Here is a 17785-nt window from a genome sequence, read left to right as displayed (position 1 = left end):
TGGAAAACAAATTTTGCCTCATGTCTATATAAAAGGGAATGTGCAGCTGGGCATGGTGGCTCATGCCTGTAATCCTAGCTACACAGGAGGCTGAGATCTGAGGACTGAGGTTCAAAGCCAGACTGGCACTACAGACCACGCATGTGACCCTTACCTCCAATTAACCACTAGAAAACCGGAAGTGGTGCTGTGGCTCAAGGGGAAGGGCTGTGGCCTTGAGCTGAAGAGCTCAGGGACAGCACCTAGGCTCAGAGTTCAATCCCCATGACCGACAGGCAACAAGGGAAATAAAAGTTGGGGAGGAGGGATGTGTTGAATTTAAGTGATCAAGTGAAAAGGTTCCATTTGTTCAAGGGCTGGCATATTTTTAGTGGAAGTTGGTAGCTTTATGGGAAAAATAAATGAAAACATCCATCTTGCTGTAGAATATGAAGATATATAATGTGGTAAAAATTATTTAATAGCTGGCATCAGAATTCTCTTGGTATAATTTGTGTAGGAAAATACGTGGGGGAGAAAGTTTTAAGGATAGTAGATAATCCTAAAGACTTAGGAGATAGAAATAACTAAAAAAAAATACTGCATAAAAAGTGAAAAGAGGCTGAACATTGGTGGCTCACATCTACAATCCTAGCAATCCAGAAGGTTGAGATGGGGCCTGTGATGTCTATGCTGAAGGACTGGGATAAAAATGCCAAGAGGGAATGGAAGGGAATGGAGTAATTCTAGTGACATTTTTTTTGTCTTTTACATAAAACCTCTCTCAGCTACTTCAAATCTTTAGAAGAGCGTGTTATATAAACAACCAAAGAAAAGGGGTTGCTTTTTACATGAAATGCCAGCAGCAGGGATGTGAGTTGTAGCTAAAATGTGTTCACCAAAAGCAAGAACTCAGAGCCAGAAGTGACCTTGAGATTAAATGTCCCCAGAACTGTGCTGTCTTGGAGAGGACCTGGGCTTTCTCCCAAGAGATGGATAAGAGACTCAAGCTAATTTCACCAAACTCTTTATGCCAGGGTGACCCTAACCAACAACACACTGGCTTGCTATTTTTAATTATTATTAGAAAACGACACGGTTAGTCATTCACTCTTTACCCATCCGTTTTTTTTTCCCTATTGAATCTCTAGAATTCACTTCCTTTCCTCTGGAGATTAGGCCTAGGGATATCTCTATGGATACTATCAGAGCTTGAATTTCAACTATCATGTTCCCTTTGAGGTAAATCTACCTACAATGTTTTATTAGCATATAATACAAGGGATTTCATTTCCGTACATGCATACAATGTATCTGGACCAAATTCACCTCCTCTACACTCTCCCATACCCCAGTTCTGTTCTATTTTTATATGTGCCAGAAAAAAACTACTTCTACCATATCCATCCTCCTTGGTCTTCCCTTTCCTCTTCTTTGTACCTATACTGGAGCTTAAACTCAGGGCCTGGGCATTGTCCCTTAGTCTTTTCACTCAAAGTTGGCATTCTACCACTGGCAGCCACACCTCCAATTCTGGCATCTTGGTGGTTAACTGGAGATGAGTCTTCTGGACTTTTCTGCCCTGGCTGGTTTCCAGCAGTGATCCTGAGGTCTCAACTTCCTGAGTGGGAAGGACTACTGGAGTCAACGTCCTGTAGCTCACTTCTTCAGCACTCCCCTCTCTGGCTGGTACTATTTCCCCCAACAAAGTCTGTTTTACTTTCCTGTTCTTTTTTTTTTTAAATTATTAAATTATTTAAATTGTATTAACTGTACCGAGAGGTTTTGTCATGGTATTACCCTGCTTTTGAGGAAACTTTATCTACAGTGCAATGTACCAGTCCCTATGTTTTGAAACCTGTAAACACACTTCTGTCACCCAGACCCTTTTTGAGATGGAGATGTTTGTATCACTAGGGAACAGTCCCTCATCAGCCAGCGCTCTCCCCGCCCCCTTCTCCTGCTTCATTACTATTTATTTCTCATCAGGCACCTGCATTTTGCAGATTAAAACGTTAAGGATTACAGCGGGGAAATAAAGCCTCTTTAGAAGTGATCATTCACGAACCCCCGTTTACACTACACCGACGACCGCGGGGCTCCGCTCTGGAAAGCCCGAGGCCATTTGCACGTGCTAATCCCCTCGGACTCATCCCGCAGGCCCGCGCGTGCGCTCCATCTTCGGGAAGGATTCGTTCCCATCCCCCCCCCCCCCCCCGAGGCTGGGCGGGAAGGGGCCGCGGAAGGCTGCACGAGGGCCTGCCGAGGGCAGAGCCCGCGAGGGCGGGGAGCCACCCCTCCCCGAGCACCGCGCTCCTCCGGCTACGTGGGGGCCGGAGCGCCAGCGAGGTCGCCGTCCCCCTCCGCGCCCGCTCGTGCCTTCGCGTCTCCCGGTCTCCCCAGTCCCGGCGGCCCGCCGAGGCTCGGTCCGGAGCTGACTCAGAGCGCCGCGCCGCGCGCGCCCCGTTGCCGTAGCAACTGTACGCCGCCGCCGCCGCCGCCTTTTCACGCACGTCGCGAACTAACGGACTCGGCGGCGGCGGCGGTTTGCGCCCCGTTCCCCCACCCCACCCCACTTGGAGCACCTCGCCGAAGGTCCGGCGACCTGTGAAACACCTTAGGTAATGGAGCTGAGGGACTCGGATGCGAACCGGAGGGCAGGGAAGTGACGGGTGTTCAAGTGGACAGTCCCGCCCATTCCCCCCTGCCGGGAACGTCCAGTCCCCGCACCGTGGAGTTCCGGCGGGGATGCGGGCCTCCGAGCGAGGTTGGGGAAACGGGTGAGCGGGCTCTGGATCGCGGGGCATCTTGGGAGTGGTAGTTCGGCTTCTCGTGGAGCTCGCGGACTCGGCGGGATGACTCGCATCAGAGAACTACAAAGCCCAGCGGCCCCAAGAGCCGAGCGGTCGGAGCCTGATAAAACTTTGAGCGGACCGAGAGAGGGAGAGCGAGCGAGCGAGCGAGCGAGCGAATGAATGTGTCTGCCTTTGTCTGGAGGGGGTTCCGGGGTGGTCGTGGAACTGGGCCGTGTGCGCAGGGAAAGGGACGCAGAGGTGAGAGACAACCTCCGCCTCGCGGATCAGCCCGCCGAACTGCTGCGCTCGGGGCCCCACCTCTCCCGGCCACCGCCCAGCGCGGGTCTGGTCGGGGAGGAGACGCCGCCCAGCAGCGGGACCCGGGCCTTTTCTGGGTGCCGCCTCTCGGCGCAGAACCGTACGTACGGCACACTTTTGATGCAAACCTAGAATCCGTGATTGCACAGGTCTTCTTCCCCGACAGGTTCACTACTAGGTATTGAAACACTAGTAGGGTAGCTCAGAGGTATTGACAGATGAATCCCATCCCGCAGTAATTCCTCAGAGGGCCTTTAGGCAAAGGGTAGTTGTCAAAGCGGATCAAAGATACTATTTGGTGCTATTTGGTCGCATGTGTGTATTACATACATATATGGAACATTTTTGCATTTATGCACATATATGTAACATTTTACATTTTTGCATTTTATCTGTTGAGGTTCAACTTACCAGTCTCACCACTGTCTACCCACATTCCGATTCTAATTGGAAGACTCAATTTTAAATGTTTATTAACTTTTAAAGTACAGACTACATATGTGAATATATAAATTGAAGCAGAGCATAGTATTAATTGTATTCTTCACTTAGTCGAGTGGTTTCACAATTTAAAAAGGCCATTCTCAATTTTGTTTTTCAATAAAGAAATGACGTGAATCGTGCCTTCGATCACTAGCGTTGACTCGAGGATTGGTGATAAGGACAGGGGGACTGACATTGAGTCTTTCAAAGTTTTTCCATAAGGAGTTTAAAATTTGGGATTTTTATGGAATGAGTTGGGATATTGTTTGTAGTATTGTGAGGGTTTTGCGTTTTGTATGTGTGTTTAAAAAATGAGCAAACAATTTAAACAATGCTGACATCTGTATATTTTAAAGTTTTATTATTTGTTTAGTGCTGATACTGGGGCATTAGGTCAGAGCCTGGATGCTGCCCCCTTAGCTTTTTCACTCTAGCCTAACACTGTACTTACTTGAGCCACAGCTCCACTTTCTGGTACCTTCCCTCCCTCCCTCCTTCCTTCCCTTCCCTTCTCTTTCTTTTTGCTACTTAATTGCAGATAAGAACCTCATGGACCTTCCTATCTGGGCTAGCTTCAAACTAGGATCCTCATATCTCTGCCTGATGAGTGTCTAGGGTTTTGCTAGACTTGAACAAAAAGGCTCAGAGTCAGTGTCCAGGCCCTGAGTTCAAGCTCCAGGACCGACGTGTGCACTCACACACATACACATACATATATACATGCAGAGGGAGAAAGAGAGAGAGAGAGAGAGAGAGAGAGAGAGAGAGAGAGAGAGAGAGAGAGAGAGAGAGAGAGAGAGAGAGAGAGAGAGAGAGCGAGCGAGAGAGAGAAAGGGAGAGAAAGTGTGTCAGGTACGTCAGCCTCTTGAGGTAAGTCATGATCACAATGACTGATGCCATTCTCCCCATTGGCTAGTGAACTCTGACTTCTGACTGTCTGTTTCTGGTCAGGGGACATCTTTGGAATGAAGTGACTTTTGACTTGTGTTAAAAAGTTGATTAATCTTACATTGGAGAGAGGATGAGGAATGTTATTCTAGGCAAATGATACAAGCAAACAATAGATGTGGAATGAGTGTTTTATAGTTATATAACCTTTGAGGTAATTTTGAATGAAAGACTCTTAAGTGTAGACAGAGATTAGAATAATTGAATTTAGAATTTTTCTTTTCATTTTTTTTTTTTTGCCAGTCCTGGGCTTGAACTCAGGGCCTGAGCACTGTCCTTAGACTTTCTCAAGGCTAGAGCTCTACCACCTGAGCCTTAGCACCATTTCTGTTTTTTTTTCTATGTATGTGGTACCGAGGAATCGAACCTGGGTCTTCGAGCATGCTAGACAAGCACTCTACCACTAGGCCAAACTCCCAGCCCCTTTCTTTTCATTTTTGACTGCTCAAGGCCTCACATTTTCTTGGCTTAATTACTATGTGAATCTTGAGCCATGCCTCAGCTCTACTTTTTTGCTAGTTATTTTGAAGATGGAATCTAGAAGACTTTTTTGTCCAGGTTGACTTTGAACTTTGGTCCAGATTTCAGTCTCAGTTACATTCAAGATAAAACTGACCGTATAAGCTGCCATCTTGGGACAATGTGGCAGAGATACATTTTTTATTATAATTAATAGAAGGGTTACATTATATTCACCAGATAGAAGGTGTATTACTTCACAAACACTGATACCCTTTCTCATGTCTTGGTCCTCATTTACCCCTCCCCCCCATGCCCCTCATCTTATTTTCCCACATTCCTTATCCTATTTCAAATAACCAAATATGCATATATACAAAATATCAGATAACAAGGTAAAATACTGTAGCAATATGAGATAACCAAGGGACAGCAAAAGAGATGGGAGATAACATAGTACATTAAGGACAACAATCATTCATTATATGGCTTTTGTTTTTATATTCTAGAGGTCCTTTCATTTAGCATCATATTGTATGGCCTTATGTATCTAGGTTTTGTTCTATTGCAATCTCTGCTAGGAGAGCCCAAGGTTTCTACTGATTATGACAAATGAGGGAAACTGTTGGGCCTATGTTCCTTTGAGTCTGGCTTACTTCACTTAATATGATTTTTTCTAAGTCTTTCCATTTCCTAACAAATGGGGCATTGTCATTCTTTCTGACAGCAGCATAGAATTCCATTGTGTATAAATACCACATCTTGTTGATCCACTCATCAACTGAGGGGCATCTGGGTTGGTTCCATATCTTTGCTATGGCAAATAGTGCTGCAGTGAACATCATTGTGCTAGTGGGTTTAGTATGTCCTTGTTTCTGGATAGTTGGGTAAATGCCAAGTAGTGGAATTGCTGGGTCATAGGGGAGCTCTTTGTTTAGTCTTTTGAGGAACTGCTATACTGCTTTCCATAGTGGTTAAATGAGTCTGTACTTCCACCAACAGTGTAGTAATGATCCCTCCTGGCCACATCCTCTCCAGCATCTGTTGTTATTAGATTTTTTTGATCCTGGCCATTCTAACTGGAGTGAGGTAGAATCTTAGAGTTGTTTTGATTTGCATTTCTTTCATGGCCAGAGATGTCAAGCATTTCTTCATGTGTCTATAGGCCATTCTTATTTCTTCTTCAGACAGAGATATATATTTTTAAATGATATGTAATATTTTAAAGATGTCATGGGGTTTGGTGTATAAGCAGAAATTCTTGTCATGATAATTTTTGAGAAGCATTTATGGTCTTAACATGCATTTAGATTTTATGTTCCTATATCTAAAGTACTTGAGGTATGAATCAAGGAAATAAATACAAAAGCTTCAATACTGTAGAAACTTCTCTTACATGTGAGCTGTGATTAAGTTATGCTTTTGTTGCTGTTATTCATAGCACATCCTTCAATGTGAAGAGATGAGAGGTATGTGATTTTTCAGTGTCCTGTTTTGATGATAAGTACTCACATAATAGATTAGTTTATTGCTATTAAAACATAAAGCAGGCTTCAGCAGATTACATCTTTAAACTAGCTGCTCAGAAGGTGAAACACAGAGGATCGTGGCTTAGAGCCAGTCCAGGCAGTCTGTGAGACTCCAGCAAAAACCAGGGCTGAAAGTGTAGCATATATGGTAGAACACAGCTGATCAACTTGAGACCCCCAAATTCTGGTATCATAAAATAACCCAAATCATACATTCAGATGGACTGATTTGAGATGTTGTCAAATACTTTCTTGATTGTTTATATTTGTAATACAGATTGTATAAAGTAAATTGAACTTGGACATTGGTGGACATTGGTAGAAACATTTTAAATATATTAAAAATTCAAAGAAATGAAAAATATGAGAAAAAGGAAGTGTGAGAATCAAACAATTTAAAGTGGAAGTTTTTTCTTAGCCTCATGTAGTGTATATACTGGAAGCATAACTGAACAAGACAGATATTACTCACATGAAGTCAGTTTAGAAAGTTTTCCTTTTTCTTTTTTTAAAGAAATATTATTCAAGAAATTCAGTTCTTTTTATATTGTTTGTTTTCCAGTGCTGAGCATTAAATATAGAGCCTTTTGAATGTTAACTGGACATTTTGCCGTTGGCATAAATTTACAACCTTTTTTTTTTTGGGTGCCAGTCCTGAGACTTGAACTCAAAGCTTGGACGCTGTTTCAGAGCTTTTGTGCTCAAAAGGCTAGCACTCTGCCACTTGGGCCTCAGTTTGACTTCCCTGGGGGAAAATTTTTTTTCTATAAATGATAATTTCAAGTGTGCTTGGGTTCTGGTTGCAGCCTTTTTCTTCCTTTTGTAAATTTCCTAATTGTATATTTAGGCTTGGTATGAGATTATTCCAGTAAATTGGGAGCAAGCCCTGTATTTTTTTGTATATAGTGTTGTGTTGTAGAGGATAGTGGTTTTTTTTCCCCCGTCCTGGCACTTGAACTCAGGGTTTGGGCACTGTCCTTGGATACTTTTTGCTCAAAGCTAGTCCTCTACCACTTGAGCCACAGCACCACTTCCGGCTTTTTCTGTGTATGTGGTACTGGTGAATTGAACTCAGGACTTTGTGCATGCTAGGCAGGCACACCCCTGGCTCAAGATAGTGGATGTAAAGACAGGGAGGACGAGGTACTGGTGGGTTTTGTCTATAATCCCACCTTCTCAAGAGGCTACTTTGACGATTGACGTTTGACACCAACTCAGGCAGACAAATCTGAGAGACTTTTTGCCTCCAATTGACCTTCTGCAAAAAGCCAGAAGTGGAAACATGGCTCAAGTGGTAGAGTGCCGGCCTTGAATGAAAAGGCTGAGAGAGTAAGGCCCTGAGGAAGACAGGGAGGTAGGCAAGGAGAATGTAGCTGGGGAGATAGGTTGGTATGAGAGTTTTATATATTGTGTGGGTATGAGTCAGGGATGAGTGAAACATGACTATCAGGAGCCAGAGGGAGGTACCTTTCTTCTTCTTGGTCTGGCCATGAATGTGAGCTTAGCTCTTCTCACTTGGCATAGGAATCTTCCTTGAAGATATATACTTGAGTCATTCTATATAAGGCACTATTATTAATTCATGTCATCAACAAAGTGCAAGAAGATGCTAAATTCATTTATTGAATACATGATAAAATCAAAATAAGAGGACTATTAATAAGTATTAGAGATTAATAAAATGTTCTTTGTCTACTTTAGGTTTAATTTGACCTTTTAAAAGTCCCATAGACTCTTCTAGCTTATATTAAGGGAGATTTTAAAAGATGATAAATTTCAAGATATGGTTACAAATAAATTATATCTCCTAGGAATTTATAATTAATATTGAGTTACTTAATTTCTTGTCTATAAAGAAATATTAGCTACTTCTTTATATTGATGCTGAATATGTAGCAAAACTAATGCTATATATTTATTATATATTAGGAATAATGCTAATGTATTATCTATATGTAATTTATACATTTAAATATATAAGTATATACTTAAAATTTGAAAATGACTTTGCAATAAAGTTATTTTCTTTCTTGTATAGACGGATTAATGAAATTGTCATTTGCTTGAGGTCACAACTAAAAAAATTTGTGCCTGAATTAATACCCAGGGTTTTTTTTGTATTTATATTGCCTTCATAAAATATAAACTCCAATAGTGTGGTTTAGTGAATAATTCTTGGTTGAAAACTCTTTTTCCTTCACCAGATTAATCCCATTGTCTCTATGTTGTTTTCCAGTGTTTGTTTTAGTTGTCAGTAAACTTATTTTTCCTTTGTAAATAATAATCATTTTTCTCTGTTGCTTTAAAAATTCCTTAGTTTTCTATATAGTGAACCTAATTTAAAAGTGAGAAGAATTATTTTTTTTGTGAGTTTTGGAGGATCCTTGCCATGATATTCTTAAATTTTGCCTATCCCCATTTTTTTTTCTGGAATTACTAATGGACTTTGTTGGCATTACTAGGATTTGAACTAGGGGTTTCTAATAGATAGGAACTTACTGTCTTTATTTTTTTTAATCTGGCTTACTTATTCTGGTGTTTTATGTTGCATACTAGGCTGTTTCTATAGCTCTCTCTTATGGCTTATTCATTTTCACTTATGCTAGCATTCTGCCAGTCCACTGAGTTTTATTTCAAAGACTATATTTTAACATCAGAAGTCACTTTAGATGGCTGTAGTGCACTTACTCATTTTAAATTTCTTGTCCATATATTTTTGCATGTACTTATTTTAGATGTAATCAAAATAGATTTTTAAGTGCTTTAGATAATGTCATCATTCTAATATGTGTTCTTTAGATAAGGTCATCATTCTGATATGTGTCCATGTGATTCCCTCATAGTGGACTATTTTTATTATATCCTGCAATTTTAGATGTAATCTCAGTTGAAATATTGTGTCCTGTATTTTTGTGTTTATTTCTGCAAAGTACCTTAAGCACGTAAGCAAATTTTATATACATCCTTTTTCAACAATAAAAAAATCAAGGTAGCCATAAACAGAAATACATAAAATGAAAAAAGCCAAACATCAGAAAACTGGCAAGTGAGGGTTGGGCACTAAATGTTAAAAGAGAGAATTGACTGGGGTGACAAAAATTTTCTTTTTTTTTTTTTGAGGAATAACATAGTACATTAAGAACAACAATCACACATTATATGGCTCTAATCTTTGACAAGGGAGCCAAAAAAATAGAATGGAAGAAAGACAGCCTCTTCAACAAGTTGTGCTGGCAGGACTGGTTAAGCACCTGCAGAAAACTAAAGTTGGATCCTTCTTTGTCACCCTGCACTAGAATTAACTCCAAATGGATCAAAGACCTGGAGGTAAAAGCTGACACACTGAAAACTTTACAGGAAGGAATATGAGATACACTAGGCCTCCTTCGCACAGGTCAAACTTTCTTAATAAGGACCAAGAATCACAACAAATCAGAGAAAGGCTGGATAAGTGGGACTGCATTAAACTGCGGAGCTTTTGTGTGGCAAAGGACATAGCTAGTAAATTAATTAGGAAGCCTACAGAGTGGGAGAAGATCTTTACCAACCAAACAACGGACAAAGGCCTTATATCTAAAATATATCAACAGCTCAAAAAATTGAATCAATCCCAAACTAATCTCCAAAGTAACAACCATCCCATTAAAAAATGGGCCAAAGACTTAAAGAAAGTCTTCTCTGAAGAAGAAACAAAAATGGCCTATAGACATATGAAGAAATGCTCAACATCTCTGGCCATAAAAGAAATGCAAATCAAAACAACTCTAAGATTCCACCTCACTCCAGTTAGAATGGCCAGGATCAGGAAAATGAATAATAACAGATGCTGCAGGGGATGTGGCCAGGAGGGATCACTACTACACTGTTGGTGGGAGTGCAAACTCATTCAACCACTATGGAAAGCAGTGTGGCAGTGCCTCAAAAGGCTAAACATAGAACTCCCCTATGACCCAGCAATTCCACTACTTGGCATTTACCCAACTATCCAGAAACAAGGGCATACTAAATCCACTAGCACAACAATGTTCATTGCAGCACTATTCCCCATAGCAAAGATATGGAACCAACCTAGATGTCCCTCAGTTGATGAGTGGATCAACAAGTTGTGGTATTTGTACACAATGGAATTCTATGCTGCTGTCAGAAAGAATGACAATGCCCCATTTGTTAGGAAATGGAAAGACTTAGAAAAAATCATATTAAGTGAAGTAAGCCAGACTCACAGGAACTTAGGCTCAATGGTTTCCCTCATTCGTCATAATCAGTAGAAACCTTGGGCTCTACTAGCAGAGATCTGCAATAGAGCAAAATCTTGATACATAAGGCCATATAGTATGAAGCTAATTGAAAGGACCTCCAGGATATTGAAACAAAAGTCATATAATGAATGATTGTTGTTCTTAATGTACTATGTTATCTCTCATCTCCTTTGCTGTCCCTTGGGTATCTCATATTGTTATAATATCTCATTTTGTTATCTGATATATTGAATTTATTTGTATTTGGATAATTGAAATTTGATAGGGAAGGGGGGAAAACCAAGACAGGTGGGGGGTTGGGGGGGAGGGTAATGGGTACCAAGACATGTGAAAGGGTATCAATGTATGTGAATTAATGCACCTTCTATCTGGCAAATATCATATATCCCTTTTATTAACTACAATAAAAAATATAAAAAAATAAAAAAGAGAAATAACATAGTACATTAAGAACAACAATCACACATTATATAGCTCTTGTTTCCATATCCTGGAGGTCCTTACCTCTCCAGTGATGGTGGTTCTATTTTATATATTTCTCAGAATGCATCAACTTGTATATTAAAAGTGAATTTATGAATTTGTATGAAAATTGCTCATCAACAAAGGATATTGTTGGGGTCAAAAGGTAGAGTACAGTTACTATACAGAAAAGTGTTTACTGAGCGGAAACATGGGGGATTTACCTTGGGAGCCGTGTATGTTCTCTTCTTTGATGTGGGTTCTACTTTAGGGTTGTGTCAGGTAATTTTCTGAAACTGTGACAAAGTACCTGAGATAACTTCAAGAACAGAAAGACTTATTTTGACTCAACTCTTGAAAGAATCAGTCCATTGCTTTGTGGCTTGTGGCAGCAAAGTACATTATAGCAAGATTGCCTGGTGAGGAAGCCCATTCACTTACTTCTAAGAATGGACAGATATCCCACAGATCCTTCAAGGACATGCCTAGTGACCTGTGATCTCCCAGTAGGCCCCACTTCTTAAACATTCTACCACCTCCTAATAGTGCCAAGTGGAAGAGTTAGCCTACATGCATGGGTTTTGGGGGGATATGCAAGATCCTAATTAAACTTATATATACAATGTCAGATTTAGCTAAGCTGTATGTATGCTTAAGACTTGTATACTTTAAAAAAAAAAGACTTGTATACTTTATTTAGGAGATCTGAGGATCACAATTCAAAGCTGTCCTGACTAGGAAAGTTCAGGAGACATTTTATCTCCAATTAACTACCAAAAAAGCAGATGTGGAGCTGTGGCTAAAGTGGTAGAGTACTAGCCTTGAACAAGAAGAAAAAAAATCTCAGGGGCAGTGCCTAGACCCTGAGTTCAAGCTCTAGGACTGGTGTGCATATGCACATGCGCATGCACACACACATACACATAAATAAGTAAATAAATAGATGAATAAGGAAAAATCTAGAGAAGGGATAGAATATCAAGTTGAGAAAATTTCCAAGCAAACAGCACCCTACCCCCAAATAAACCAAGATCACATATAGAAAAAAGAAAATTTAGAAGACAAGCCTAGGAAGTCTAATACTTGAATAAAAGGTATTTCAAAAGCCAAATAGAAAAAAAAGGAAAGAAATTTATCAATGGGGTATTTCAGAAACTTTCCTAAAATTTAGAACACATTAATTTGTACTTTCTTTTAATGAATGAATGTTGTCCTTAATGTACTATGTTATCTCTCATCTCTTTTGCTGTCCCTTGGTTATCTCATATTGTTACAGTATCTCACTTTGTTATCTGATATATTGGATAAATGCATATTTGGTTCTTTGAAATTGGATTGGAAGGGGAGAAAACAAAATGAGGGGTGGGAGTGGGGGGGAGGGAAATGTGGACCAAGACATGAGAAAGGGTATCAATGTATGTGAAGTATTGCACCTTCTATCTGGTGAATATAATGTGTCCCTTCTATTAATTACAATAAAAATATTAATAAAACAAAACAATTGTACTTTCTTTTGTCTGTTCTGGTCCTGGGCAGTATACATTAGCTTCTTTGCTCATGACGTGCTATACCACTTGAGCCACAGCTCTACTTCTAGCTTTTTGGTGATTAATTGAGGATAAAAGTCTTATGAACTTTGCTTGCCTGGGCTGGCTTTGAACCATAATCCTCAGGTCTCAGCCTCCTGTGTAGGTAGGGTTAAAGATATGGGCCACTGGTCCTGGCTTTAGAATTTTCTTTTATTGGAAAAGGTTGTCCATCCCTTACTGAATTGCTTTGGCAACTTTACTGCAAACTAACTATGTTTGTATGAGTATGTCTGGACTCTGAAGGTGTTCCATTGATTTCTATGTGGGTATGTCATTCCCATGCTGTCTTAATTACTGTAATTTTGTAGCGAAATTTGAAATTAGATAGTGAAAGTTTTCCTGCTTTACTATTCCTTCTCAAATCTAATCTGCTTGGTGCTTTTTATGTTCCCATATAAATTTTAGAATCAACTGGTCAGCCTTTTACAAAAAAGGCTTCTAGGATTTTGATAGAATTACATTGAGTCTGTGAAATACTGTAACAATATGAGATAACCAAGGGACAGCAAAAGAGATGGGAGATAACATAGTACATTAAGGACAACAATCATTCATTATATGGCTTTTGTTTTTATATCCTAGAGGTCCTTTCATTTAGCATCATATTGTATGGCCTTATATATCTAGGTTTTGTTCTATTGCAATCTCTGCTAGGAGAGCCCAAGGTTTCTACTGATTATGACAAATGAGGGAAACTGTTGGGCCTATGTTCCTTTGAGTCTGGCTTACTTCACTTAATATGATTTTTTCTAAGTCTTTCCATTTCCTAACAAATGGGGCATTGTCATTCTTTCTGACAGCAGCATAGAATTCCATTGTGTATAAATACCACATCTTGTTGATCCACTCATCAACTGAGGGGCATCTGGGTTGGTTCCATATCTTTGCTATGGTAAATAGTGCTGCAGTGAACATCATTGTGCTAGTGGGTTTAGTATGCCCTTGTTTCTGGATAGTTGGGTAAATGCCAAGTAGTGGAATTGCTGGGTCATAGGGGAGCTCTATGTTTAGTCTTTTGAGGAACTGCCATACTGCTTTCCATAGTGGTTGAATGAGTTTGCACTCCCACCATCAGTGTAGTAATGATCCCTCCTGGCCACATCCCCTGCAGCATCTGTTATTATTTGTTTTCCTGATCCTGGCCATTCTAGCTGGAGTGAGGTGGAATCTTAGAGTTGTTTTGATTTGCATTTCTTTTATGGCCAGAGATGTTGAGCATTCCTTCATGTGCCTATAGGCCATTTTTGTTTCTTCTTCAGAGAAGATTCTCTTTAAATCTTTGGCCCCTCTTTTAATGGGATGGTTGTTACTTTGGAGATTAGTTTTGGAGTGATTCAATTTTTTGAGCTGTTGATATATTTTAGATAGGAGGCCTTTGTTGTTTGTATGGTTAGTGAAGATCTTCTCCCTTTCTGTAGGCTTCCTATCAGAGAAAGGCTGGATAAGTGGGACTGCATTAAACTGCAGAGCTTCTGTAGGACAAAGGATGTAGCTAGTAAATTTTTTTTTTTTTTTGTGATGTGTATGTGCTGGTTCTGGTGCTTTAACTCAGGGCACTGTCCTCCAGCTTTTTTGCTTAAGACTAGCAAGCCTTCTGCCACTTGAGCTACAGCTTCACTTCTAGCGTTTTTGTGATTAACTGGAGGTGTGTCTTTAGTACCCAGGGAGGCTTTTAATGGTGATCCTCAGATCTCGTCAAAAGTCCTGAGTAGCCAGGATTAAAGATGTGGATCATTTGTGCCTCTCCCTGCAGATGCTTTTAAGTAGGTTGATGACAATCTCTTCTATTCTGAGCTTGCTCTTCACTCCTAACCTGATTTGTGTTGAACTTTGTCAAATGCTTTTTCTCTTATCTGTTGAGATGATTGCATGGTATATATTTTCTTAATATATTGCTTGATTTAAAATATAAACCATCTTAATTTTTTAATTTTATTAACATCAATTAGTTGTACAAAAGGGTTTCATTTTAGCATGTCCATTTATATATACAATACATTTTGATCCTAATCTATCATTATTCTCCTCCTTCCCTACCATCTTGAATTTTTTCCATAAACCTGGACCTCAGTGAATTATCCTTTTTTTTTTTTTTGGCCAGTCCTGTGAATGAGTTCAGGGCCTGAGCACTGTCCCTGGATTTTCTCAAGGCTCGGGCTCCACCACTTGAGCCACAGCACCACTTCTAGCTTTTTGCTATGTATGTGGTACTGAAGAATCGAATCCAGGTCTTTGTGCATATTAGGCAAGCACTCTACCACTAGGCCAAACTCCTGGCCCCTTCATTATCCTTTTTATGTACTGCTGAGTTTCTCAAATGTAAAGAATTTTGTGTCTGTGTTCAAGAAATACATTGATTTTTCAGTTTTGTTATAATGCCTTTGGTTTTGGCCTTCACATGCAAATTAAATGTATTTCTGCCTCTTATTTTTTGAGACAGTTTCCTAAAAATTTATTTCTTCCAAATATTAAGTTCTCAGTAGAATTCACTAGCCAACCATTGAGCCTGGAATATTTTGGGAATACATATGTGTGAGTTTTAAATTACAATTTCAAATTCATTGATATATGTAGGGCTTGTCAGATTCTCATTTCTTTCCCAGTACGTTTGGTGTGTTGTAACCATTATAGAACTTGTCCATTTCATTAAGCCCTCTTCTGCTTTATGATGTCTCTTAGATTGATAGTGTTAGCTTTCCTTAACTTCTGAATTTGATAGTTTTTTTTCCCCTCCCATTTCCTGGCCATACATTCTAGAGATTTACTCATTTTATTGAACTGCCTTGGGAATCTTACTTTTGGACACACTGAAAACTTTTGCATTTTTCTGTTGTTTATTTCACTGATATTTAAAAAATTATATTTTTCCTTTTGTACGTTAGGTATCAGTGACTGCAACCCTTGGCCAAATTCAGCATGTTGTTCTTTTTGTTTTTGCAAGTTTTGGGCTTGAACTCAGGGTCGGAGTGTTGTCCTTGGATGTTTTTTGCCCAAGGCTAACCCTCTGCCACTTGAGCCACAGTGCCACTTCCAGCTTTTTCTGTGTATGTGGTAGTGAGGTATTGAACCCAAGGCTTTGTGTATGTTACACGAGCACTCTACCACTAGGCTATGCTCCTAGCCCAGTATGCTGTTCTTTAATGATCCACGAACTAGGGATGTACGTATAGTTTTAAAATGATTAAAGACATGAAAAAATATCTGTGATGTATAAAAATTAAAGGAAATTCAGAATTCAGTATTGAATAATGAAGCTACATTGGAATAATTGTTTGGATATTGCCTGTGGCTGCTTCATGCTGGCATAGTAGAGTTAAGTAGCAATGTCCAAGACTACCTGGCCTTTTCATGGCTTTACGCTGCTGCTTGGTACAGCATGTGGAGTCTCAAATGCTGTACTTTACACTGTATATTTTACTTTTATTTTCAGGGCACTACCTGTCATGTCAAAACAGGAAGGATGGAAAGGGACATTTAGAATACTGTACTTTAAAAGTCCACTGGGGTATGGGTTATTAAATTAGATAAGAAAACATGGAACTTGTTATGCAATAAAAATAACTGTGCAAAAGAAATTCAAAGTCAGGAAATCACTCAAGAAGCCAAGGATCAGGATTTGAAGCTAGCCTGGGAAGGAAAGACCATGAGACTCTTCTCTACAATTAAAGACCAACAAGCTGCGAGTATAGATGTGGTTCAAATGATAGAACTCTAGCCTTGAGCAAAAGAGCCCAGGGCAAGGCTTAAGCCTGGGAACTGACTATATACATTGACATTGCAACTGGGCACTACACCACAGGATTTATAAATCATAAGAAAAAAATTAATGGTCAGAAAAATTAGAAAACTTAAAAAGAAGTGTAATCCAGTAGAATTTTTACCCTAGAAAATTAAAAAAGAAAATGGTCTAGCTCCTAGTGTAAAATTCTGAGTGTCTGCTAGCCAAGGAAGGAAGTCATTTACCTCTGGCGAGTTAACTAAGTCATGGATTGTAGCAAATACAGAACTATATCTGGAGAAAATAAACTTGTTTAGAATTATTAGCCTGTTGGCATGAACAGTTGCTGGAAAAGTTGAGAACATTATTAATCAATTAGAAGAAAGTAATTTTGAATGGGTTTCCTTGGCTCTTGATGAATTGGCAGAATTAGAAATACTGCTCACTTGTTTATTTAAAAAGTCAATGCTGAGTTTGAGGTTATTGAAGAATTAGTCTTAATGACTAGTGTGTCTGGAACAAATACAGACAATATTTTCCAGAAAGCACTATTGGAGAAGAATGGTGGAAGAGAGGGGACATTGAGAAAGATGCATTGTACTCATAACCTGACTTATGGAGCTGAAACCTCTTTGTAAAACTACATTATCATCGTCATAATAAAACAACCTACTAATTCTGTGTGATCTGGAATGAATAGAATCTGCTAAGATTGGTCAGAACTGATGGTTATAAAATTTTGTGAATATAAGCAAGCTCTGATGGGCTCATTTAGAATGCTGTGGAAATGTAAGTTATTGAAAGGCTGTGGCTTCATTGTGTTATTTCTTAGAATATTTGAATCTCTTAATGGTAAGAAGCCATTAGTTAGAATTTGCTCTTATGGAATCAGCCATTATCAGTTCCTTAATTATATATGTATGTGTGTGTGTGCGTGCGTGCGTGTGTGTGTGTGTGTGTGTGTGTGTGTGTGTGTGTATGCATGCATGCATGTGCTCAGGGCCTCATGCTCTTGCTTAGCTTTTTTTGCTTAGAGCTGGTGCACTAGTACCTAAGCCATACTTTCACTTTTGACTTTTTGTTGGTTAGTTTGAGATATGTCTCTTGGATTGACTTTTTGTTGGTTAGTTTGAGATACGTCTCTGGATTTATCTGCCCAGGCTGGCTTTGAACTGTGATCCTCAGCCTCCGGAGTAGCTAGAATTACAGGTGTGAGGCACTGGTACCCCGTCAGTTCCTTGAATTT

The 17785-nt window shown here is 39.6% G+C and overlaps 1 protein-coding gene across 4 annotated transcripts in view; it reads left to right on the top strand.

The window, feature by feature from the left end:
- The first annotated feature begins 2361 nt into the window (after nucleotides 1-2361).
- Katnal1 (katanin catalytic subunit A1 like 1) overlaps nucleotides 2362-17785 on the top strand; it is a 70133-nt gene continuing 54709 nt past the window's right edge. For 2 of the 4 annotated variants that reach the window (XM_090342208.1, XM_090342211.1), the window contains exon 1: nucleotides 2931-3032. The gene's annotated coding sequence lies outside the window, so the exon portion shown is untranslated. Of the gene's footprint in view, nucleotides 2601-2930; nucleotides 3033-3095; nucleotides 3193-17785 lie in introns of those variants that run through there. The other 2 variants (XM_090342209.1, XM_090342210.1) reach the window with 2 other exon arrangements.

The sequence above is a fragment of the Megascapheus bottae genome, chromosome 11 (assembly GCF_031878675.1).
Source record: "Megascapheus bottae isolate mThoBot1 chromosome 11, mThoBot2.hap1, whole genome shotgun sequence".
In the NCBI taxonomy this organism is placed as follows: domain Eukaryota; kingdom Metazoa; phylum Chordata; class Mammalia; order Rodentia; family Geomyidae; genus Megascapheus; species Megascapheus bottae.
The sequence above is the reverse complement of the archived record's forward strand: the minus strand, read 5'-3'. Positions and strand labels throughout refer to the sequence as shown.